We start from the raw sequence: 26,116 nt of genomic DNA, 5'->3' as shown, positions 1-26,116 counted from the left end.
GAATGTGTGCAAAAATATTTGCATTTAGAGAACTCAATCTAGTTTTGTTTCCATAATGAAAAGCCAAATGATCTTTCTCTAGAATATATTATACAAGAAAACATTTTCTGAAAATATAAACAAGTTTTTAATATTGTTCTAGCTATAGTTATAAGTCTCATAACTATCAAATATTAGAATAGTTTTATAAATCTATACTGTGATAATTAAAATAGATAACAAAATATCCATTTCCAATAAATGTATTTTTAATAGATAACAAGTATTATTTTTTACATATAGATATATAAGAATATATTTCCAATAGATTACAAATGACTTATTACCAATCTAAATCTCATGATTTTTAATAATCTGTATAATGAATATGTAAGCAAGTCCTAAAATATATGTAACATCAGAATTGAAGGGTTTCTAGTCCTCTATTTCTGGGAAAAATGTGAACAAATCTGACAACTTACTACTAGGAGCTAACATCTAAAAAGGCATTTCGCATCCTACAATTGGCAATATATGAGAATTCCACTTGTTCTCTGCCTTGTCCCACACTTATTAAGGACGTCTTCCCCCTCCCATTCTAGTAGATGTGTAGTAGTGGTATTTACTTTAGGTTTAATTTGCATTTATATATTGACTAACGATATTGAGCATCTTCTTGAGTGTATATTAGGCCATTCAAATGTCTTTGGTTAAGTGTTCAACTTTTTGCTCATAATTTATTAGGCTGACTGTAAGAGTCTGGCATACAGTTTGGATAGTCTGTCCTTTATCAGCTGTACTGCATATATTTTCTCCAAGAATTGGATTAACTTTACATTTTGGTAAAAATATGATTTATCATTTAAAAAAACTTTTCATTTTAATGCAGCTTAATTCATACTTTAAAAGTTCATTCATGACCTTGATTTCCAACCTAAGATATTTTTGTCTAACCCAAGAAAAGCTACAAAAATTTTCTAATATAATTTTTCCTAGGAGTTTTATAGTTTCAATTTACATTTAGGTCTTTGAGCTAATTTGATTGGATTTTTGCATATATATACAGTATGGGAATGGCTGAGGTTTGTTTGATTGCACTGAATTTTCAAGTGTTCCAGAATCATTTTTTGTAATTACTATGTTTCTTCATCCTATTATCTTGACATCATGTATATGAGAGTCTACCTTTGGATGCTATATTTTGTTCCATGGATTATATACCTATGTTTATTTTAATACTACACTGTCATGATTATCCTGGTTTTAGAATACATCTTGGAACCAGGTAGTGCAAAGTTCCACAAATTTGATTTTTTTTTCAGGTTTGCCTGTATTTGCTTTTACTTACACATTTTTGAGTCAATTTATTTTTGTATTTTGCTTTTATATCCTGTGATACTAATATACTCACCTATTCTAATTTCTACATTGTAGGTTCTTTGGAATCTGAATATTTCATCTATGAATCAAGACAGTTTGGTTTCTTTTGTTTCAATCTTTTTTTAAAATATATCTTTTAATGCCTTATGTTGGTTAGGTTCTCTAATTAAATACTGAATAAATATCATTGGAGAGGATATCTTTGTTTTGTCATTTGATTTTTTTTTTTTAATATACTTTAAGTTCTAAGGTACATGTGCACAACGTGCAGGTTTGTTACATATGTATACATGGGTCATGTTGGTGTGCTGCACCCATTAACTCGTCATTTACATTAGGTATGTCTCCTAATGCTATCCCTTCCCCCTCCCACCTCTCTACAATAGGACCCAGGGTGTGATGTTCCCCTTCCTGTGTCCAAGTGATCTCATTGTTCAATTCCCACCTATGAGTGAGAACATGCGGTGTTTGGTTTTCTGTTCTTGCTATAGTTTGCTGAGAATGATGGTTTCCAGCTGCATCCATGTCCCTACAAAGGACATGAACTCATCCTTTTATATGGCTATATAATATTCCATGGTGTATATGTGCCACATTGTCTTAATCCAGTCTGTCACTGATGGACATTTGGGTTGATTCCAAGACTTTGCTATTGTGAAGAGTGCTGCAGTATACGTACGTGTGCATGTCTTTATAGCAGCATGACTTATAATCCTTTGGGTATATCCCTAGTAATGGGATGGCTGGGTCATATGGTACTTCTAGTTCTAGATCCCTGAGGAATCGCCACACTGTTTTCCACAGTGGTTGAACTAGTTTACAGTCCCACCAACAGTGTAAAAGTGTTCGTATTTCTCCACATCCTCTTCAGCATCTGTTGTTCCCTGATTTTTTTTTAATGATTGCCATTTTAACTGGTGTGAGATGGTATCTCATTGTGGTTTTGATTTGCATTTCTCTGATGGCCAGTGATGATGAGCATTTTTTCATGTGTCTGTTGGCTGTATGAATGTCTTCTTTTGAGAAGTGTCTGTTCATATCCTTTGCCCACTTTTTGATGGGGTTGTTTGTTTTTTTCTTATAAATTTGATCAGTTCTTCGTAGGTTCTGATATTAGCCCTTTGTCAGATGAGTAGATTGCAAAAGTTTTCTCCCATTCTGTCGGTTGCCTCTTCACTCTGATGGTAGTTTCTTTTGCTGTGCAGAGCTCTTTAGTTTAATTACATCCCAATTGCCAATTTTAGCATTTGTTGCCATTGCTTTTGGTGTTTTAGACATGAAGTCCTTGCCCATGCCTATGTCCTGAATGGTATTACCTAGGTTTTCTTCTAGGGTTTTTGTGGTTTTAGGTCTAAAATTCAAGTCTCTAATGCATCTTGAATTACTTTTCGTATAAGGAGTAAGGAAAGGATCCACTTTCAGCTTTCTACTCATGGCTAGCCAGTTTTCCCAGCACCATTAATTAAATAGGGAATCATTTCCCCATTTCTTGTTTCTCTCAGGTTTGTCAAAGATCAGATGGCTGTAGATGTGTGGTATTATTTCTGAGGACTCTGTTCTTTTCCATTGGTTTATAGCTCTGCTTTGGTACCAGTACCATGGTGTTTTGGTTACTGTAGCCTTGTAGTATGGTTTGAAGTCAGGTAGCATGATGCCTCCAGCTTTATTCTTTTGGCTCAGGATTGTCTTGGCAATGCGGGCTCTTTTTTGGTTCCATATGAACTTTAAAGCAGTTTTTTTCCAATTCTGTGAAGAAAGGCATTCGTAACTTAATGGGGATGGCATTGAATCTATAAATTACCTTGGGGAGTATGGCCATTTTCACAATATTGATTCTTCCTATCCATGAGCATGGTATGTTCTTCCATTTGTTTGTGTCCTCTTTTATTTCACTGAGCAGTGGTTTGTAGTTCCCCTTGAAGAGGTCTTTTACATCCTTTGTAAGTTGGATTCCTAGGTATTTTATTCTCTTTGAAGCTATCGTGAATGGGAGTTCATTCATGATTTGGCTTTTTGCTTCTCTGTTACTGGTATATAAGAATGCTTGTGATTCTTTCACATTGATTTTGTATCCTGAGACTTTGCTGAAGTTGTTTATCAGCTTAAGGAGATTTTGGGCTGAGACAATACGGTTCTCTAAATTTACAATCATGTCATCAGCAAATAGGGACAATTTGACTTCTTCTTTTCCTACCTGAATACCCTTTATTTCTTTCTTTTGCCTGATTGCCCTAGCCAGAACATCCAACACTATGTTGAATAGGAGTGGTGAGAGAGGGCATCCCTGTCTTGTGCCAGTTTTCAAAGGGAATGCTTCCAGTGTTTGCCCATTAAGTATGATATTGGCTGTGGGTTTGTCATAAGTAGCTCTTATTGTTTTGAATGTAAATTGACTAAATGGTCCAATTAAAAGACACAGACTGGCAAATTGGATAGAGTCAAGACCCAAAGTTTGCTGTATTCAAGAGACCCATCTCACATGCAGAGACACACATAGGCTCAAAATAAAGGGATGGAGGAAGATCTACCAAGCCAATGGAAAACAAAAAAAAAAGCAGGAGTTGCGATCCTAGTCTCTGATAAAACAGACTTTAAACCATCAATTTCAAAAGAGACAAAGAAGGCCATTACATAATGGTAAAGGGATCAATTCAACAGGAAGAGCTAACTATCCTAAATATATATGCACCCAATACAGGAACACCCATGTTCATAAAACAAGTCCTTAGAGACTTACAAAGAGACTCTGACTCGCATACAATAATAATGGGAGACTTCAACACCCCACTGTCAACATTAGACAGATCAACGAGACAGAAAGTTAACAAGGATATCCAGGAATTGAACTCATCTCTGCACCAAGCGGACCTAATAGACATCTACAGAACTCTCTACCCCAAATCAACAGAATATATATTCTTCTCAGCACCACATCACACTTATTCCAAAATTGACCACATAGTTGGAAGTAAAGCACTCCTCAGCAAATGTAAAAGAACAGAAATTATAACAAACTATCTTTCAGACCACAGTGCAATCTAACTAGAACTCAGGACTAAGAAACTCAATCAAAACCACTCAACTACATGGAAACTGAACAACCTGCTCCTGAATGATTACTGGGTACATAATGAAATGAAGGCAGAAATAAAGATGTTCTTTGAAACCAATGAGAACAAAGATACCACATACCAGAATCTCTGGGACACATTTAAAGCAGTGTGTAGAGGGAAATTTATAGCACTAAATGCCCACAGGAGAAAGCAGGAAAGATCTAAACTTGACACCCTAACATCACAATTAAAAGAACTAGAGAAGCAAGAGCAAACACATTCAAAAGCTAGCAGAAGGCAAGAAATAACTAAGATCAGAGCAGAACTGAAGGAGATAGAGACACAAAACACCCTCCAAAAAATCAATGAATCCAGGAGCTGGTTTTTTGAAAAGATCAACAAAATTGATAGACTGCTAGCAAGACTAATAAGAAAAGAGAGAAGAATCAAATAGATGCAATAAAAAATGATAAAGGGGATATCACCACTGACCCCACAGAAATACAAACTACCAACAGAGAATACTATAAACACCTCTACACAAATAAACTAGAAAACCTAGAAGAAATGGATAATTTCCTGGACACTTACACTCTCCCAAGACTAAACCAGGAAGAAGTTGAATCCCTGAATAGACCAATAGCAGGCTCTGAAATTGAGGCAATAATTAATAGCCTACCAACCAAAAAAAATTCCAGGACCAGACGGATTCACAGGCAAATTCTACCAGAGGTACAAGGGGGAGTTGGTACCATTCCTTCTGAAACTATTTCAATCAATAGAAAAAGAGGGAATCCTCCCTAACTCATTTTATGAGGCCAACATCATCCTGATACAAAAGCCTGGCAAAGACACAACAACAAAAAAAGAGAATTTTAGATCAATATCCCTGATGAACATCGGTGCAAAAATCCTCAATAAAATACTGGCAAACCGAATCCAGCAGCACATCAAAAAGCTTATCCGCCATGATCAAGTGTTCTTCATCCCTGGGATGCAAGGCTGGTTCAACATGCACAAATCAATAAACACAATCCATCTTCTAAACAGAACCAAAGGCAAAAATCAAATGATTATCTCAAGGCCTTTGACAAAATTCAGCAGCCCTTCATGGTAAAAACTCTCAATAAATTCGGTACTGATGGAACATATCTCAAAATAATAAGAGCTGTTTATGTTTTGTGATTTGTTTGTTAGAGTTGGGGCCTGGAGAACCATTTGACATTTTAGGTTTTTTTTTTTTTTTTTTTTTTTTTTAAGTAGATGTCCTATATTAGATTGAGGAAGGTAGAATCCTCCTATTATACTTAGTTGAGATTGTTTTAGCTTAAATTCTGAAAAATGTTCTTTCTCTATGTATCAGTATAATCATGAATCTTCTCTATTACAGTGTTCTCAGTCCTTGTCAAGCCACAGTCTTAGGAAGTTTGTATGCACTTGGGAATTGTGAAGGATCTTTTGTCATTCCTGACACTTGGCACTGCATGGCAGCTATTTTCTGCTCTCAATCTGTGACAGGCTTGGCAGGGAGCAAGTTACCTTCCTCTGTCCATAACTGTAGCAAACTTCTTTGTACTGGTACAAGATCCTAGGAGAAGAGATCCTTCAATCCCACTCACAAAGGACAGAGGACTTCTATGTCTACCATTCCACGGTAGCACTGGATCTTTGCCTGGGTCTGGTGACTGGTAATATAATTTCCTACCTCTTACTTGGGTAAAGTAGCCCAGAACCTTAGAAGGTTTGTCTTTCTTTTCCAGTGGGTTAAGGTTTTTGTTTCATATAGGCAAAGAGCTCAAAGAAGTGTGCTGTGTTTTGTGCCTTTCCAGTCAATAGAAAATTATTTCTGTGTCTTTCCTCTGCCACAGAGGTGAGCTCTCTGGTCTTTTCCCCTGAGATGATCTTTCTTATACAAAATCAGTGGTTGTCTTTGGAGAAAAGTGTATGTATCCACAAATCGTCTTTGTATCTCGAAATCCCAGGTATTCTAAACTGATGCTGTGTCCAAATGCAGCTTTAAAAAAATATTAAAATTAGAGTTAAATTTTTTCTCATCTGCTTCTACAACAGCTACCTTCTGTGATTTGCCAATGGTAAAATGGCTCATGTGCTTTACATCTCAGATGATCATACTATTAGTTGGAATTCAGTTCCCTTCACTGCCTTTTGACTTTAGCTCTTTGATAGATTCAATAAAAACTGTGGCTTTTTAGATTATCCAGATTTTACTCATTTGTTTAAATGGGTGTAAGACTCCTTTCCCACTTTCTACATTTCAAGCAGAAGAGAAATTGCCAAGGCAGTCTTAAAGAAAAAGAACACAATTAAAGGACATGAAAGTGACAAATATGAAGACTTATTGTAAAACCACAATAAATAGGAGAGTGTGGTTTCTGCATAAAGATGAATAAAGCAACAGTATAGATTGAACTGTTGGCCGGACACAGTGGCTCAAGCCTGTAATCCCAGCACTTTGGGAGGCTGAGACGGGCAGATCACGAGGTCAGGAGATCGAGACCATTCTGGCTAACACAGTGAAACCCCGTCTCTATTAAAAATACAAAAAACTAGCCAAGCGAGGTGGTGGGCACCTGTAGTCCCAGCTACTCGGGAGGCTGAGGCAGGAGAATGGTGTAGACCCGGGAGGCGGAGCTTGCAGTGAGCTGAGATCCGGCCACTGTACTCCAGCCTGGGTGGCAGAGCGAGACTCCATCTCAACAACAACAACAAAAAGATTGAACTGTTAACAAATAAATGCGCACATTATTGTCACTGATTCATGAGAAATAAAATCTAAAACAAGGAAATAGGAATGAAAAGGCAGAAGGTAGAAGAGGTACAATATGCAAACTATACAAAAAGAGCTAATGTAGCTATGTCTTACAGATATAATAATTTTTAGGTAAATGCTTTTTAGAGATATAGATGAATATCTCATGTAAGAGTTTCAATTAATCAGAAATCAATTTCTAAATTATAAAAAGAAAATAAAGGAAAAATCATAAATACACAAAGAATACATAGTCAACAATCATAGAAGACGAACATATCTTCGCAGCTTATGAAACAAGAAGGCAAATGCTTTGACGATATAGAAGTATTGAATATACTTAAGAAACCTCCTAATATGTGTAGAATTCTGCACCCTACAATTGTGGTATGTACACTTTTTAAGCCAACATAGAATGTTTATGAAGATTGAATATGCCCATAGAGCAAGCCTTAACAAATTTCAAACACTGATGTCATATGGAAATTTTTCTCTGCCCACATGATAATAACTATAAGATAAATAGAATTTTATCTTTGGAAATTAAGAAGTACACTTCTACACCACCCTTAGGTCAAAGAAAAAAAAAATCACATGCTAAAGAAAATATTTGGAACTTAATTGTTACAATGACGTAAAAGTTATGAAATGCATTTAAAACAGTATTTTGAAGGCAAAATCAAAGCTTTAAGTGTATGTATTGGAATGGCAAAAGGTAGAAAATTAATGAGCTAGCCACCCGTTTTTAAAACACAGAAAAATGACTTAAAGTAAACACAGATAATTGTAAGAAGGAATTAATAAAATAAGACATTTTTTCATCATGTGATATAGAAAGCAGAAAGTGATATCTGATGAAACTGATCATAGAAAAAAGAAAGGTGGCAGTATAATTAATTTTATAAATGTTGAAGACAATAAAATTATAATGAATATTATGGATATTTTCATGCCAGTAATTTGCAGTCTAAACAAAATAGACAAATATCTTAAAAATAATCCAAACTGATTCACAAAGATATTGTTAAATGAATGTATCCATCACATTTTAAAGAATTAAATCAGTAGTCAAAATCCTTTAACCATGAATGATGAGACCCAGTTTTAAAAATGAATGCTTTATTTATTCGTTCTATAAATATGTGCAGAAGTATTACCATATCCCAGGCAATGTTGCAGGTTCTTATACCAGTGGAAAAAAATTACTTTTCCTGCCCCAGTGAAGTAGAATATGCAGATATTAAATACTAAACAGGTGAATACATATTTATAGGTCACTTTGCTACGAATGATGAATGTTATGAGAAAATGTAGAAGAACTAGAGTAAGCAAGACTTAGAGTGGTGTGGGTGTGACAAGGGAAAGGTGTTTAGAATGGGCTTCATTGAAAACATGTAATTTGAGCAACAACAAGAAGTTGAGGGACTTTGTGGATATTGGAGAGAACATTCAGGTAAAGGAAGGGCTAAGTGAAGCCACTACAAGTTTTCTAGTAAAATAGTGACATCAGAATTACATTTTAAATTGTCACCAAGGCTGTTATGTAGAAAATACACTAAAACAGGTTGGGCAAAAATTAAAGCAAGGACAATGTGGTGGTGGGATGGATATGGCATTAGTTCGAGTGTGATATCATGATGAATCAGACCAAGACGATGGCAGTGTAGACATGGGTTTCAGATTATTAAACCATTTTGGTGATAAGGTCAATTTCATTTCTATATAGATTAAGTGTAAAATTTGAGAGGAAGAGCATGGTTAAGGATAACAATTTTTGTTTTGGTTAACTAAAACATTTACTTTTCTATCATCTGCTATCAGGAAGACTATGAAAGGAGAAGATTTTCAACATAAAGCAGGCTGGGAAAGAAAAATGCAAGCAGGATAAAAGAAAACCTGTTAATACAGAAAAGCATAAATTATAAATGAGATGACTGGGAAATAGAAGTATGATATAATTAAGAAAAGTAAAGAGCAAAAATGCAAGCTCTGAATCAAAGAAATTATTTTCAAGTACACACATGCATGCATGCACAAAGATTGGTATTCATAATAAGGACATAATATGGATTCAACTAAAACATTTGACAATACCTGTTATGGTTTCTTTATGAACCCATGTGTGATATATTAATATGCTATTTAATTTTAAATATAGATGAAATTTTTTAGATATCTCCCTTTTGTCTGTCTTATTTAATCCCATTGTAGCCAGAAACAACATTGGAAGATGGGAAGGTAAATTTTATCAGCTGTATTTTTAGTAAGGTATTGCCTGTAAAAGATTCCAATTTCTAAATATTCACTCTCATTTTCTAATTATTATAATTTTAGAAAGAATAACTGATGAATTATTATATGGCAAATGCCAGCAAATGCTAGGGACCAAATTGGTAGGTCTATTCAAATTTATAGTTTTGTTTGTTCTATTACCAAATACTTAAAAATAGTCTATTAAAATGTACCATATAAAAGAACATATGTGTATATAGCTACAGATATAGTTAAAATAATATGAATTTAGGAATTTATTTTAAAGAGAAATAGTGAATACATCAGCATCCACCAGCTGGAGATATTTTGGAAAGCAGTGAGAGGGGTATACATAGAATCTTCCCAAAAGTAGCATTCTCTTCTGGAAAGGTTTTCATACATTGAAACTTGTCCTCTCTGGCTACACTTGGAAAGCTTGGGTGACCATGTGAATTGGCTGCTAACTTTTTGGAAAATATAGAACAAACACACACATAGATAAGATGCCTGTTGCCTCAGCTATTCAACCTCCAAACTCATAGGCAAGGCTATCCTATAATATCCAGTTGGTTAGGTGACTGATTAGTTGACTACAGATGCCTGAGCTAGCCAAACAGAGATCAGACCATCTGGTCCATACCAGAAGAAGCACCTAGTAATAATTGTAGGTGATAATAATGTGATGGGGTCACTAAGTTTGTGGGTAGTTTATTATAGAACAAAAGTAAACTTACTCCCTGGACAACCCACATCAGAGGACAAAAGACAGTATGGTGATTTGAGATGCTTTACAAAGAAATTTAAACCTAAGCCAAGTCTCTAGCACTAGGAAATTGTGCAAGGAGAGGAAGGTTGTTGAAAAACCAATAAATAATCTCAAGAGAATGAATATTTCATTGACTGCTACAAAAAGAGAAACTTCTAATTAGTATTAAACAGAAAAATGACAACAGAGTTTAGCAAATGTGCTACGGGCACTCAAGTAAGAGAGGACATGTTTCACATTTCTACCATCCTCATTGCAGTACTGTAGGGGATGAATGCAAGAAGGAAGACTCTAATACCAATCGTCCCTATGACATGGGAGCTAAATCTCTAGACTGCCATGTTAGAGACAAAAAAGAAGGGAGCAGTGTTTTTGAATCGACTATGAGACTAAACAGTTTGCAATGCATTTGCAGACATGCAATGCATTTGCAGACATGTGCCAAGGCTTTTGCATGTAAAAGATTGCCTGTCGTTTGGATCTGAAAGCATCCATGAATCTGTCTTTTATTAATGGTCATGAAACTAAAGTTCACCAAAACTGTAGATCTGATGCAACTGGAAGTTTGGTATTTTTTTTCTATCCGTAATATGGGAACCTCGGTTAATATTTTCTGACAGAACAGATTGTGCATGGAAAAGTTTTGAGCTAAATGCAATTTACTTATAACTTTTGAGTTAATTATTAATATATATCCTTAAGTAGATAGAACACCCCATGTATGGAAATAGGTTTATCTGGATAAATGATTGATATAGTGCCATCTCTTTGTTTTCATTTTCTTTCTCTGTTCTCTTTGCCCCTCCAAAGGATTAGCTAAAAGTAACAAAAGAAGATGGACAAAGCTCTCAGGATACACATACTGATACAAAATATCATCTTTCCTGATAAGCCATAGGATTTTTCAATTTTCCTGAATTTTCCATGTTTTTATTATCAGACCAGAAGAAAAAATAGATATATCTTAAATTTCTTTCATTAATTTTAAAATTGAGGTAAATTAATGACTCAGTTTGTCACAACTGACAACCTAAGCAAATACCTTTCTATTGTGACTAATCCAAGAGCAGTTACATTATACAAGTGTTTTGTTTAATACTTTCAACATTCAATAAACTGAGCAATAGTATGAAATTATTACACATGCATAGGTATGTTTTTTCTATAAGGATATCAACAATTAAGCTATTCACTCATAAAACAAATGTTTTGGTATGGTAGTTCAATATGGCTAGAGTACTCTGAATGCTAAGGAAGGACAGACAGAGGATTTTATGGGGTTATATCAAACAAATATGACACACTTCTGTCTTTTAACTATGGTCAACATTTATTACATGATATAATAGAGGCATTTAGAATGCTCGAATAGGGATAAGATTGCTACTTAATTTATACGGATGAACATCTGATTTAACTCAGGAAATAAACTAAAATCTTTGCATCAAAAGTGGTCTCCCATCTGTGATCCAAAATCTGACACTATTCCACATCACAGTACTTGGGATATCCTATAGTATAATGTAGCTCAGTAATGTGGCAATATAATATTTATTTTCTAATCAATTGTCATTTCCTTAGCCCTATAAAAATATTTTAGACTAAGTTAAAACTTTTAAACATTTTTTAACTTTAGGCAATATCAGGATAGTTTAAGTGGGGGATGGAAATCATGGAACAAGACAGTTAATATGGGAAGATGGTTATGTGAAATTGGCTAAAATATTTACATCACCCTGGTTAAATTGTCTTCTGGCAAAAATTTCTTCTCTGACTGTGTTACAAACAGATTGCAGACAAGCTGAAACCAATGTTAACTCTCCCTTGTCTAACCAATTAAGGCATCCTATTTCTTGGTTTGATTGAGTTTGCCAGGAGGTATAAAAATTCCTGGCAATATTTGTGAGAAAATACTTCAGCGGAATTCAGATGTGGGTAGCATACAGGCCTCCGTTGCATTAACAAAATATTTTTACAAAGAAGCATATTATTATACATGTTGATTGGAGATGCTTGCTCTGTGAAATTTGGCAAGTTATTTAACCTCTGTGTTCTCTTCTTTATAAAATGAGATTAATACTATCTTTGAGTTACATAGGTTAAAAAAGTAAACTCTTGAAATAGTGCCTGACATACAGTAAGCACCATGTAAATGGTATTGGTTATCTATTTTTGTGTTACAATGTTACCACAAACAGTAGTTTAAAGCAACATAAAATCTTGTGGATCAGTAATAAGGACATAATTTAGTTGTTCTCTGCAGAGCTGCAGTTAAGGGGTCAATCCAGGTTGCAGTTTTGTCTCAAAGCTTGACTATGGAAGGATCTGCTTCCAAGCTCACTTTGTTGTTGGCAAAATTCACTTCCTTGTGGCTTGTGTTGAGCTGAGGGCTTGTTTCTTATTGTCTGTGAGCTTGTCTGTCCCTCAGTTCTTTGCCATGTGGAACTTGCTTTACCTAAGCCAGCAGGAGGGAAATCTCCTAGGAAAATGAATGTTACAATCTTATAAAATATAATCATGTAAATGCCATCTGATAACTTTTGCTGTATCCTATTGGTTAAAATCAAATCACAGCTTCTGGCCACACTGAGGGGGAAAGATTATACAAGAGTGTGAACACCAGGAAGCTAATATAATTGGGAATCATTTTAAAGTGTCCACATAAGTCTATGTTGAACAAGAAATTGCTACTCACAGATTTATAAAAAATAAAACAAAATTATTCTTTATCGGTATCTAGGAAGTTTAATCACAACAGTGGTGTGCTGGAGCCAGTTCTTACCTGCTCATGATAGCTAATTATGTGTGTCTCTATCAAACGCCATGTTTAGTAGAATATTTGTATGTAAACATCAGTCATGGTTTGTGCACTTATGCCACTCGAATTGGCAAATGCTAAAAATCTGAGCTTTCTTTTTCCCCCCATGAGAGGGACAGTTGTTAAACATTTACCCATTAAAATTTTCACATTGTGCAGATATGCCTCAGCCTTAGTTACTGGAATTCTTCCACTATAGCTACTTAGAAACATCTTGATAAAATGTCAAGCAAGAATCCAGGAAAAACTTAGGTATTATCCTAGTGGTGAGCACCAAATTTGCCAAATGATTTACCTTTATTAAACATTTTATTTAAGGCAAGATAAAGTATGATCCGCTCACTTGTTAAAAACATGAATATGGATGGTCTCTTAATCTATTAGATACCTTTAAAAACTCCAGGCCAATGTTACACTTAGCAATTGTCAGAATATATGTCTCTATATTATAGTAAGATGCTTCTCAAAATTAATACTTCTCCAAATAGGGTCTTATAGCAGGAACAAGTATGTGTTAAATCCAATAATTCTATTCCTGATGGATATACATTCCATCAGTGACAGAATCACACTTTTTATAGCAATCTACCCATCTCTCATGTTTCGATGTCATATAGTAGCAAATATTCATGTACCAGCATGTAATCTCAACAAAAGATGTAGTCCTCATTGATGCTGTTAATTATCAGGTCAACTTAGTGTTGACAGTAGTATAATGGTGTTATTATTAGTTAATATTATTAACTTTATTTTATTAGTATTTTCTAATGCTTACTACTCTATACACCACTTAAGCCAATTTTAAAACGCCAAGTGGGATGTGAATTAGAAGATAATTATCCTCTAATGTCCATTTTCTATGAAGCATATAATGAGATTCATTTGTGATTAAGGCAGCATATTGCTATTACTCTTAATTATCCTGATCAAGAAAAGGTTTTCTTTTCTTTCTCTTGCTTTACTATAAATTATCAATTGAATATTTTCCCACAAGCTATGAGTATATAAAGTGTCTCTTCGAAGAAAAAGAAATGGCAACCTTGACCAGAAATAGCCACTCTTGTATCCTACCTCCATATGGAAGTTTAACGATCCCATCTGGGCATGAATTCAAGACAAGCTCTCAAATTGTCACAACAAATTGAAAAGTTTTTATCTCTTACATCTGGCACCTAACAAATAAGGATCTATGTTAAATAAACAATACAGAATACTGCCACATACAGCAGTTGTGAAAGACCTTTACCATGAATTGGGTGTAATCCAGCACCTTCTGAAAGCTCACTTCAGAATTTTGGTATTAGAGAGAGAGAATCTAATGAGTGTTTCTAAATGTGGCTGTGAATCAGAAATAATGAGGGAGCTTATTAAAAATATGAACACCTACATTCTAGACCACACATACAAAATCAAAATCTTTATGAGAAGAGACAAAAATGTATTTTCTAACACATCTTACAGAAGATTTAGAAGATGTAACCAGTTGGGGATAACTTGTTTATGAAAGCATGCCTGAAAAAAGTAGGGTGAAATAAAACAAAATACTATTATAGGGTGAAATAAAACAAAAACACCTGAATCATTTATTCTTTCATTCCTGTGGAAAATTTCCCTAAATTAGGATTTAAATGTATGCCCTTGGCAATTCATAGAATATCTATTTGAAGCATGGTTTTGCATACTTTTGCAAAACCAAAGTCACTTATACTGTTAATTATGTCATCCAATGTCTTTTGATATATTTATTTTATAGTTCAGTGTCAAGGAAAACTTTTCTCTCTTCAGATGAGCTTGCATGGCTTCTTTTGTGATACAAGTAAATGATTTTCTCTTTTGTCTTATTTTTCAAGAAACACTAGCATAAAATCAACACCTAAATATAACAAAAAATGAATACCTAACTCTGATACTTAATAATCTCGGCTATCTACTGTAGTTCTTTCCTTGTTATTTCATTTATTTGGGGTTTGATTTTTTTAATTATTACATATTATAGGTGTTTTAATAGGTGAGCTTTTTCTCATTTTTGGAAGTAGGCTAAATAGAAATAAATTCATGATAATTACATACTTATTAAACATTAACAGAGAGTCAATTAAAATATCTGTCCTGATTGTGACAGTAATACACCGGGTAAACAAGAGCATACACTTGACAATAATGTGGGAGGAAATTATTCTTGAAACCTCACACATGTAAGCTGCTTTTAAAGTGCTCACACTCTTTTTTCTTTTTTCTTTTTTAAAATTGTACTTTACTTTATGTTCTAGGGTACATGGGCACAACGTGCAGGCAGTCTTTAGAAATTCTAAATATATTTCTATTGTTTTATAAATTAAAAAGTAAATGCTTGTGGAGTAATATACACATCCCTCTTCAGTTAAATATCAGTACTAGTTTTTAAGTCCTAGCCAAAAGTTTTCTTATTATAGTGTGGTGTGATTGGGACTTGGGACAGCAGCCAAATTGACTAGATTTTTAAAAATGCTTCAGAAAGCCTCAACTTTATCTGGAAGCAACTCTTCTTTTACCATAATCTATCCCTATATCTAATAATGCTGCTTTATTCTACTCAGTGTTTGCTTGAGTTTTATTCTATATTATTTATTTTATTTGTTGTTGATGTTATTCTAATTACCAAGTGGTAAAGTTTAAAAAATATTATCAGGTAGAAAGAGTTCATCACTTCTATTCATTATCAGTGAGGTTCAAAATATTGCTCAGATTTTATTTCTACAATGTAATAGAATTGTGACAATAGGAAATCATATGGAAGGATATATGTACAGGGGTTGAAGTATTATAGTCTTTCAATACATTCTCGTAGGAATTTTTGCTTCTACATTATCATTCCAGTTGTAAATGAGTGCAGTGGTTGACCCACTTCTTTATTATCCTAACTTTTAAAGAGTACAAAGAGTCATTCTAAACACATTATTCTGGCATAAGACCACCCATTTTGCTGGGACCATTATTGGGAAAATTTTCTTCCTTTGCGTGAATTTCATGGTGCTCCCAGATGCTGACTTTTGAGCTAAACCCGGCAAAGAAGCATTTTTTTTTTCAGGTCTTTTAAGATCATTCCCATTCCAAGAGTTCCATCAGAAAAAAATTTGCTATGTCTGACATAGTAAATTATAATATACATAAGACAGAAGTCTAAAAGTAGTCAATATACTTTCTAACCTTTCTGTCCTGATATAATGCCTCAATATCTTATGCAAAATTATCCTCTGTTTGACATAATTCTGTTAATGTTTCACTCTAATACATTTAAGAAGGATGAATTATGATAAAATAACAAAGCATAGTGAATTTCTATTTTTGCAAGTAGAAATTTTGTACACAATAATTAGCTACTAGTGAAGGATGTACCACTTAAGATAATTACTGGGGTGTTCATGAGTTTTGCCCTAGTCATATGTTTAATCTTCTTGCTCTGAGTAATATACAAAGAAAGCTAATGAGTATTTGTGATTCTGATATATGTAGTACATATAGGCAAAATATGAGCACATTTTATATCAATAAGGAAAAATCTGTTCAGGAGCAAGTGAATGATAGAGGCCATAAATATTTAATCATAATTGAAGGAAAAAAACAGAAGGACAAGCTACTCAGAGATTAATTAGTTTGCAAAAATGTTTTAAAGCTCTTGTGCTATCACATGATCTGACCTCAAGTATCTAGAACTAAGACGTGTTCTCAGAATGAAAGTACATTTTTAAGTGCCAACAACAAAAAAAAGGGGTTCAATATGCATAAAATAGTGATGTTCCATAAAATGAGATGCATCTAAAGAAATGGCTTATGTGAATGCATTTTTGACTTTGTACCGCTGATTTATATCTCACATAAAATAGGAATTTTAAAATTTCGTTTACTAGCTTTAGACATCAAGTTGTATTTATACAAAGCATGAATATATAGCATTTAGAACAGACAATGTGGTTTGGATTTCGATAGAATATTTGATCTTCTAAAGAACAACAAATCATATTTTACAAGTAATTCAAGCAATAGACTAAATAAAATTAATCATTATTGAAGTTTGGTATGTCTGTTCTACAATATGTTCTGAATTAACATTCAATACGATCAGCCACATACAAGAACCTTACCGCAATGACTCATGCTCAAACCTGAAAACAAGAAGAGATGATAAATGAACCTTGTACAAACAAGAGCTATTGGCAATGACAAAAAAGGAGTATCATTTTATCCAAATTTCTAAAGAGCAACCCGTAACCTATAATCAGTTGTCTTGCTTTTTGATACTTAAAAGTGAAAATAGAAACACTATTTCCCACATCATCTAATCAAGCACAAATAATTAGCTTCTTCATTTGAAAACTAGTCCTTCCTTCAGCTTACTTTTGAAGCTGGCCATGAACTAAAGTATTTCAATCTGTGATACAGTATCTGATTCGCCTCCCATGAGGGAAAATTCAGTCTGCCATGTTAGTGCCTTGTCATCATAATCATCCAAAAGTATTCATTAAGTCTTTCCATGCAGCATATAGTTGCACCAAATGAGTTCAACATGTGGGAAATGGAATCCAGGAAAGACATCACCACCTTCATTTCAAAGTGGTCCTGTCTAGCCATATGATGTGGACAAGAGAACGAGCAGAAAAGCGGAAAATTTAGACACAAAAGTTTTTTTTCCTTCTATTCCTCTCAGAATTAGAATCTTATGTTTGAAAGATTAGGAGCAAACACTGTTACAGCTTAATGTTTCCTTGAGAATTCAGCACTTCCACTTATTTTACCATAAAATTCTGTTTCCATATCCTTATGAGGGCCTCCGATTATGAATTCCAGAGGTTAGGGCTTAGCCAGCAAGAAAGAACCTGATGACTTGTAGAATCTTACCTAAACAAACTAAGGCAGAATTAGTTAACTACGTTTAAAAATAAAAATAATTATAAACACAACAAATTATTACAAATTCCTGTTTATACAGGTAAAAATGGATACACAATGGATATCTTGCTGCTACTGAGGAATCTGCCTTTTGAGTTCATTTTCAAAATGCTGATAAATTTTTCCCCAGCCATTTGTTTTTATCTTTTTGCTATTGACTAACATGCCAAAGTTGCTGGCTAATATTAGTGCCCACAGAAAACTCACTGGCTCCCCACGTGTTAGCTAAATACAGATGTACTCACTTAATGTCATCTATAAGTTCTTGGAAACTATAACTTAAATGACATATAACAAAATCTATTTTACAATAGACTAATTGATTTGAACAAGAGTTAAGTTTTTACAGCATATTTCTGGTCCCAAAACATCACTAAACTTCTAAACAAAGACCCAAACACTTCTAATATTACAAATTGAAATAAATGTGAGCTGTACATACTTTTAAGAAAGATTAATAAAAACAAAAATATAATTATTTACTCAATTTTTACTGAATCAAAGAGTGATGGCAATCACAATGGTGGTGGGTTAAATTAAGGAGTAAATGTGTATCAAAAGAAAAGTGTAAAAAGCAATTCCTATCATCATACATTTCAAAACTCAAATATGACAGGCTCACTGATGCTCTCTTACTGTATTGTCTATTGTGCATTTGCATGATTATTGTCTATGTAGTGATTTTTTATTTGGCAATCATTTGTATTATTTCATTCATTCATTTTTCAACCCACTCATTCCAGTTCAGGTTTGTGGTGGCAGGAGTCTATCCCGGCAGCTCAGGGCACAAGGTGGGAACAAACTTTTGAAAAGACTCCATTCCATCACAGGGTGCACCCACACCACACCCATACTCACTCCAGTTGAGACAATTTAGACCTTAGAGTATGCCTGGCTTGCACATCTTTGAGATACAGGAGGAAACTGGAGTGCCTGGAGAACATCCATAAAGACATGAGGAGAAGCTGCAAACTGCACAGATGGTGGTTCTGCCAGGGAATCGATTTTTTTTTAATTGCTTATCAATGTTACAAGGAAAGACTTTGAAAAACAAATGACATTATTGGATGACCTACTGTACCAGATTTCCCTGGAGGCAGGAACATCTTTCAAAAAACCTGGGATTCTGAGAAGATAAAGTAGATGAAGTGTCCTTTACTTTGATAAGCCAATTTTCTTCGTTATATACTTTTCATAGATAATAAAGTCTTATTAGTGATGAGGTCTCATCTGTTCAATGTAGTTGATAAAAAGTGTGACAGTATGTAGGTAAGATGTAACTTCAACTTTATGCACCAGGGTTCTCTGTAAAAGAGCCGAGTTGTTCTGAATAAAGCTGCCTGTCTGTCCTTTAAATTGTCTATTTGCCTCAGAACTTTGTTTCCTAGACCAAGCCTTAGCCTCTCCTGCTGCCTTTTTCAAGTGATTTCACTTTGAAAGATATCATTGTCCAAAGATGTAACTTTGAGATCTGACAGGAAACATCTTCATGACCCTATACTTCTTGCACAAGTCTGTCCATGCTGTGATTTGACCTCAATCTGCTTAAGGCTATCTTCTGTACAAGTCTTCTACTAAGCTAGAGCCAAATGGACCGCTGGAGACTATCACTATGAAAATCAAAGGCAAGGTTACTTTTAGTCTCAATTGGAAATTGGATGGTATGGGAGGCAGAATAATTGCCTCTTGCAACAAAGATTCCATGTCCAGATTCCCCAAACCTGTGAATGTGTTCTGGAAAATGGCTAAATGTGATGTCATTAAATTAAGAACCTTGAGATGAGAAGAATATCCTGGATTATCCAGGTGAACCTAATGTAACCACAGGAGTTTTTAACAGAAAGAGGAGTTGAACAATGAGGACACATAGACTCAGGGAGGGGAACATCACACACCAGGACCTGTCAGGACATCCGGGGCAAGGGGAGGGATAGCATTACGAGAAATACTTAATGTAGATGACGGGTTGATGGGTGCAGCAAACTACCATGGCACATGTACACCTATGTAACCTGCATGTTCTGTACATCTATCCCAGAACTTAAAATATAGTAATAATAATAAAACACACCCACAACTCTCACCATTTAAAATTTCAGTCTCCTTTCCTTCTCAAATCTTTACGATTTTCAATGAAAATATTTTCATGCCTGAAAAACAGGAAATTAGTATCATAGAGATATGAAAATGCTATTAGAGTGGTTTTGAAGATGGAGGAAGGGAACCCAAACCAAGGAATGCAGAAGGCTCCCAGAAGCTGGAAAAGGCTAGAAAAGGGCTTTACATTAATGAGCTAATGGCCAGTGTCAAAACCTATTCCAAATATAGAATTTACTATTGGCATATTCAAGGTATTTTTATTAAAGTCTAGAATAAGAAAAGTATGGTTTCTTTTTCCAGTCCTAGTTATCTATTGTTGCATAACAAACCATCCCCAACTATCTAGTTAATTTCATCAATTTCAGAAATCACCATGTGCAATTCAGTTTCTCACTCTACCCACAAGAAACACACACTGTGGGTTACCTAGCCATAGAGTAATTACACTATTGCCTTTCTCTCATGCTCTACTGTATTTCTTTTAATATCGAATATATTTTAAAAGAAGATTTTAAATAAGAGTTTATAGGATCATACTAATGGATATTAATGTTGTCTAGAATGCCAGCATCCCTAAGTCGCAATGTTTGAACCACATTTCAAAACCACTTATGCTTCTTTCTGATGGTTCCTGAACAAATGTACAAAACTAAAAATCCACAGTTTAATGCCTGGTATACTTTTGCTTCCTGGTTTAAGAAAATTAAAATGCAGCATGTTTTGAATGCTTCTACACCAAGTTCAGTATGATTAAATTGCATGTATTTCAATTAGACCATTTAATTGTATTTTGCAATATCACTATTCTTAAAATTTGAAGGTAGGATAAAGTATTGAATTAAGAATAGAAACAGAAGGCCGAGTTATTAATAAAGATTAAAAAAATTATGACCATGCAAGAAAGATTGTGATCTTTGTTTAATAATGTAAAGTAATTTAGCACTTTATTTTATTTTATTTTATTTTTTCCCTGAGACGGAGTCTCGCTCTGTTGCCCAAGCTGGAGAGCAATAGCGCGTAATCTTGGCTCACTGCAACCTCTGCCTCCTGGGTTCAAGCGATTCTCCCTGCCTCAGCCTCCCAAGTAGCTGGGATTACAGGCACCCACTGCCATGCCTGGCTAATTTTTGTATTTTTAGTAGAGAGGGGTTTTCACCACGTTGGCCAGGCTCTTCTCAAACTCAAGACCTCAGGTGACCCACCCGCTTCGGCCTCCCAAACTGCTGTTATTACAGGCATGAGCCACCATGCCCGGCCATCACCTTTCTAATATTTCTTTTATTAACGCTAAGGACTAACAATAGTACTTACTAGTGACTTCTGCGCAGTTTTGAAACATGTCTATACATAATTATCTCCAAAATATAGAAGAGAGCATTGAGGGTAAGATTTTATAAACATTTGGAAGACTGTCACAGCTGCATACAGGAAAAACTAAGTTATTCAGTATTTTTGGTCAAGTCTTCCTTTTCCTCCATTAACTGTTTACAGATATACTTGTATTATAGTAAACTTGTATAGCTTAAGGTTTACTTGAGGTTCTTCTGGGCACAAAATCAGCTTGACCATTCAACTGTATTTCCCTCACAACCAATTCTTTAATATAAGAAAACAGTGAGAATTAGAAGTTTTATAAAATGCTTTTCCATGGAAGTACATTTTTTAAATTTGTCATAGATTCACAGGCAAATTTACTATTTCTATACCCTTCTTAAGATTGAAAAAGGCTTTTACTCATCAACTATGGAGAAAATATAATGGTAAATATGAATGTCTTGTAGAAAAAATATTCTGCATATATTCAGTGATTAGATTAACCAACAGTTTCATAGATCTCCATATGTTTTAAGTAGAATAAATCATGGCCCCATTCTGAGATCTGTGGGTCCTAGTCTTTTTTGTCTTCTTTGGCCTCGTTCTCTATTAAAACACACATAGACACGTACAACACACACAAAAATATTTAGATTCATGTTTCACAGCTATCTGAGTATAATGAACAAATTATTAGATATTAACACATTTTTTGACCTAAAAGTTTATTATTTTCTTCTCATTTTAAAGGAAATTAAAACAGTTTTCTGTGCCCCAAAAAGTAATGAGCATCTGTACCTAATAAATAAGTTGACTTTGGAGTCAAAAATAAATCTGTATTTTTCTTTGAAATAATTTTTACTTTAATGGGAAATGTTAAAGTGTTAAAGAATACTTAGAAGTTGTACCAATCCTTGACTTTAGCAGAAATTTCAATCCTCAAATTATTTTCCAGGAATTGCTAAGAAGTGGTAAAATTGAGTTATTTGAAATTCACTCATTCTCCTGTAAAACTTATAATGGCACAAGAAAACAGAAGTTATGTAGGCGTAAGTGTGACATAGTAGAATAGAAGTTGTTAGGAGCTTGAATATTCATCAGGGAGATAATTAAATTTTAAGTAATAAGATACTGTATTTATACCTACCTCAAAAAATACTGTAGTTAGCCAAATAAAAATGAGAAACCTTGTGATCCCTGAAAAAAATTGATTTTATATTTCAATGGAAAATAATTAGTAAGAAGTACATAGGAGAAAAAGGCATAAAGGCCATATTCTCATTCTTGAGAAAAAATACAAAACTACATATAGTTTAAAAATAAATTTTTAAAAATATGAATATTAAAGCAATACAATGGAATTTTTTTTTTTTTTTTTTTTTTTTTTGAGACGGAGTCTGGCTCTGTCACCCAGGCTGGAATGCAGTGGCCAGATCTCAGCTCACTGCAAGCTCCACCTCCCAGGTTCACGCCATTCTCCTGCCTCAGCCTCCCCAGTAGCTGGGACTACAGGCGCCCGCCACCTCGCCCAGCTAGTTTTTTGTATTTTTTTTTAGTAGAGACGAGGTTTCACCGTGTTAGCCAGGATGGTCTCGATCTCCTGACCTCGTGATCCACCCATCTCGGCCTCCCAAAGTGCTGGGATTACAGGCTTGAGCCACCGCGCCCGGCCAGGAAATTCTTTTTATGTAAATGGAAATATCCAGTTTATATTTTATAATTTTGCTAATTGCAATAATATTTTCATAGAGAATATATGACCTAACCTTATTGCACATGGCCAAAATGACTAAAGTGTCCTGTGAAACCAAAACTAATAGAACTAAAATTACAGTATACATTTATTTATAAGATTTCCATTTACTCTCACCTTACAAATATGTTTTAAGATTTATTTTCTATGAGTTTTTTTCCACAGACCTAGTCTATTGATACAATTTATATTTCTTTAGATGGATTATGTGGTTTTTTTTTTTGGCAACATTTATTTGTGTATTATTTAAGTGGAACACTTATTTTTAAAGAATATAAATTAAAGTATTCATGAATTGATTTGTACATTATAGATTAAGTTTTTCAAAACAGCAGTGGAGTTGTGTGTTAATGTGTACTTCATCATTGAAATTGTACATATTGGTACAACTTAAGCCTTCCAGTATAAAATTTTCTTCCAGCTTTAATGAAGTATAATTTTTAAAAAATCAAATATATTTAAGGTGTACAACATGGTTTTGATATATGTACATATACATTATGATGTGATTACCACAATCAATTTGACATATCAATCAACTCATAGTTACTATTTTTGTATGTGTGTAATAAAAACACTTAGCAAATTTCAGGTACATAACGTATGATTATTAACTATAGTTACCATGTTGTACATTTGATTTTCAGAAGTTATTCATTTTGTAACTGAATGTTTATGCCCATTGACCAAACCCCCTTAATTTTCTTTCTTTCTTTCTTTTTTTTTTTTTTTTTTTGAGATGGAGTTTCACTCTCGTTGCCCAGGCTGGAGTGCAATGGCGTGATCTTGGCTCACCACAACCTCTGCCTCCTGGGTTCAAGTGATTCTCCTGCCTCAGCCTCCCAAGTAGCTGGAATTACAGGCACCCACCACCACTGCTGGCTAATTTTTTTGTATTTTTAGTAGAGACAGGGTTTCACCATGTTGGCCAGGGTGGTCTCGAACTCCAGGCCTCAAGTGATCCTCCCACCTCGGCCTCCCAAAGTGCTGGGATTATAAGAGTGAGCCACCACGGCTGACCAACCCCCCTAATTTTCATTAACCCCTGCTCCCCACAACTTCAAGCCATCGCCTTTCTGTTCCCTGTTGCAAGTTAGATTTCTTTTGATTCCACATATAAGGGAGATCATGCAGTAGTGTGGTTCTATGCCTGGAGCATTCCACTAAGCATAATGTTCTCTAGATTCATACATGTTATTGAAAATGGCTAGATGTCATCCTATTTTAAAGCTGAATAATCTTTCAATATGTGACATAGTTTGTATATTTGTCCAAGACCAAATCTCATGTTGAAATGTAATCCTGAGCATTGGAGGTGGGAACTGGTGGGAGGTGACTGGGTCATGGGAGTAGATTTCCCGTGGATGGTTAGCATCATGCCCTTGGTGCTATCCTCACAATTGTGAATGAAGATATTTAAACATGTGCGGCACCTCCCTCCCTTTGTCCCACCTGCTCCCCTTTTGCCTTTCCCCATGAAGCTTCCTGAAGCCTCCCCAGAAGCTGAGTAGATGCCAGTGCCATGCTTGTACAGTCTGCAGAACTGTGGCCAAATTAAACCTCTTTTATTTATAAATTACCCACTCTCACATATTTCTTTATAGCAATGCAAATATGTCCTAATACATTTCTGTGTGTACATGTAACACATTTTCTTTACTCATCTATCATCAGATACTTAGGTTATTTTCATATATTGACTAATGTAAATAATTATGCAGTGAACATAGGAGTGCAGACATCTCTTTGAGATACTGATTTTAATTTCTTTTGTATATATACCTAGAAATGAAATTAGTAGGTCATATGTTGCTTCTATTTTTATTTTTTTGAGAAATCTCTGTAATGTTTCTTATAATGGCTATACTAATTACATTTCCACCAACAGAGTATAAATGGTCTCATTTCTTTCTGTTTTTGTAAAACTAAAGAAAATTGACATATCTTTTATAAGAATACCAAAAATCAAAGGCTCAAATCAAAATCAGAAAGAAAAAGGGACCATTACAACTGACACCACAGAAACTCGATGGATCATAGGAGATTATTATGAACAATTATACACCAACAAATTGAATAACCTAGAAGAAATGGACAAATTGCTAGAAGCAGACAATCTACTAAGGCTAATTCATGAATAAATGTAAAACTTGAACATACTAATAATGAGTAAGGTGACTGAATTGTTAATCAAATATCTCTCAACAGAGTCCAGACTACATAGCTTCACTGGTGAATTCCATCAAACCTTTAAATACTAATTAATAGCAGTCCTTCTCAAACTCTTCCAAAAATTGAACAGGGAACACCACTGAACTTACTATATGAGGCAAGTATTACACTGATACTAAAGCCAGGCAAGGACATCACAGGAAAAGAAAATTAGAGGCCAATATACTTGATAAACATAGATGCAAAAATCCTCAACAAAATACTAGCATAAAAAATTAACACATTTAAAAAATTAGAAACCAAGCTCAAATGGAATGTATCTCTGGGATGCAAGAATAACTTAACATATGCAAATCTAAAAAAGTGATTCATTAGATTAACAGAATGAAGGACAAAAATCATACGATCATCTCAATAGATGCAGAAAAAGCATTTAATGAAATTCAGCATACTTTCATGATAATTTTTCTCAACAAATTAGGTGTAGAAGAAATGTACCTCAATATAATAGACCATATTTGACAAATCCACAACAAATATACTCAATGATGAAAAGTTGAAATATTTTCCTCTAAATCACAAGACAGGGATGCCCACTCTCATCACTTCTTTTCAGTACAATACTGCAAGTCCTCTCCAGAACAGGCAAGAGAAAAATAAAAGGCATCCAAATTAGAAAGGAAAAGGTTAAATTGTCTCTTCTTTCAGAAGACATAATCTTATATATAAAAAATCCTAAAACTACATCAGAAAACTGTTGGAACTAAAATTCAGTAAATTGCAAACATAAAATCAATATACAAAACCCCTAATTCCTAGATACTAACAAAAA

The sequence above is a fragment of the Macaca fascicularis genome, chromosome 6 (assembly GCF_037993035.2).
Source record: "Macaca fascicularis isolate 582-1 chromosome 6, T2T-MFA8v1.1".
NCBI classification, from domain to species: domain Eukaryota; kingdom Metazoa; phylum Chordata; class Mammalia; order Primates; family Cercopithecidae; genus Macaca; species Macaca fascicularis.
Note: the sequence above shows the minus strand (reverse complement) of the source record.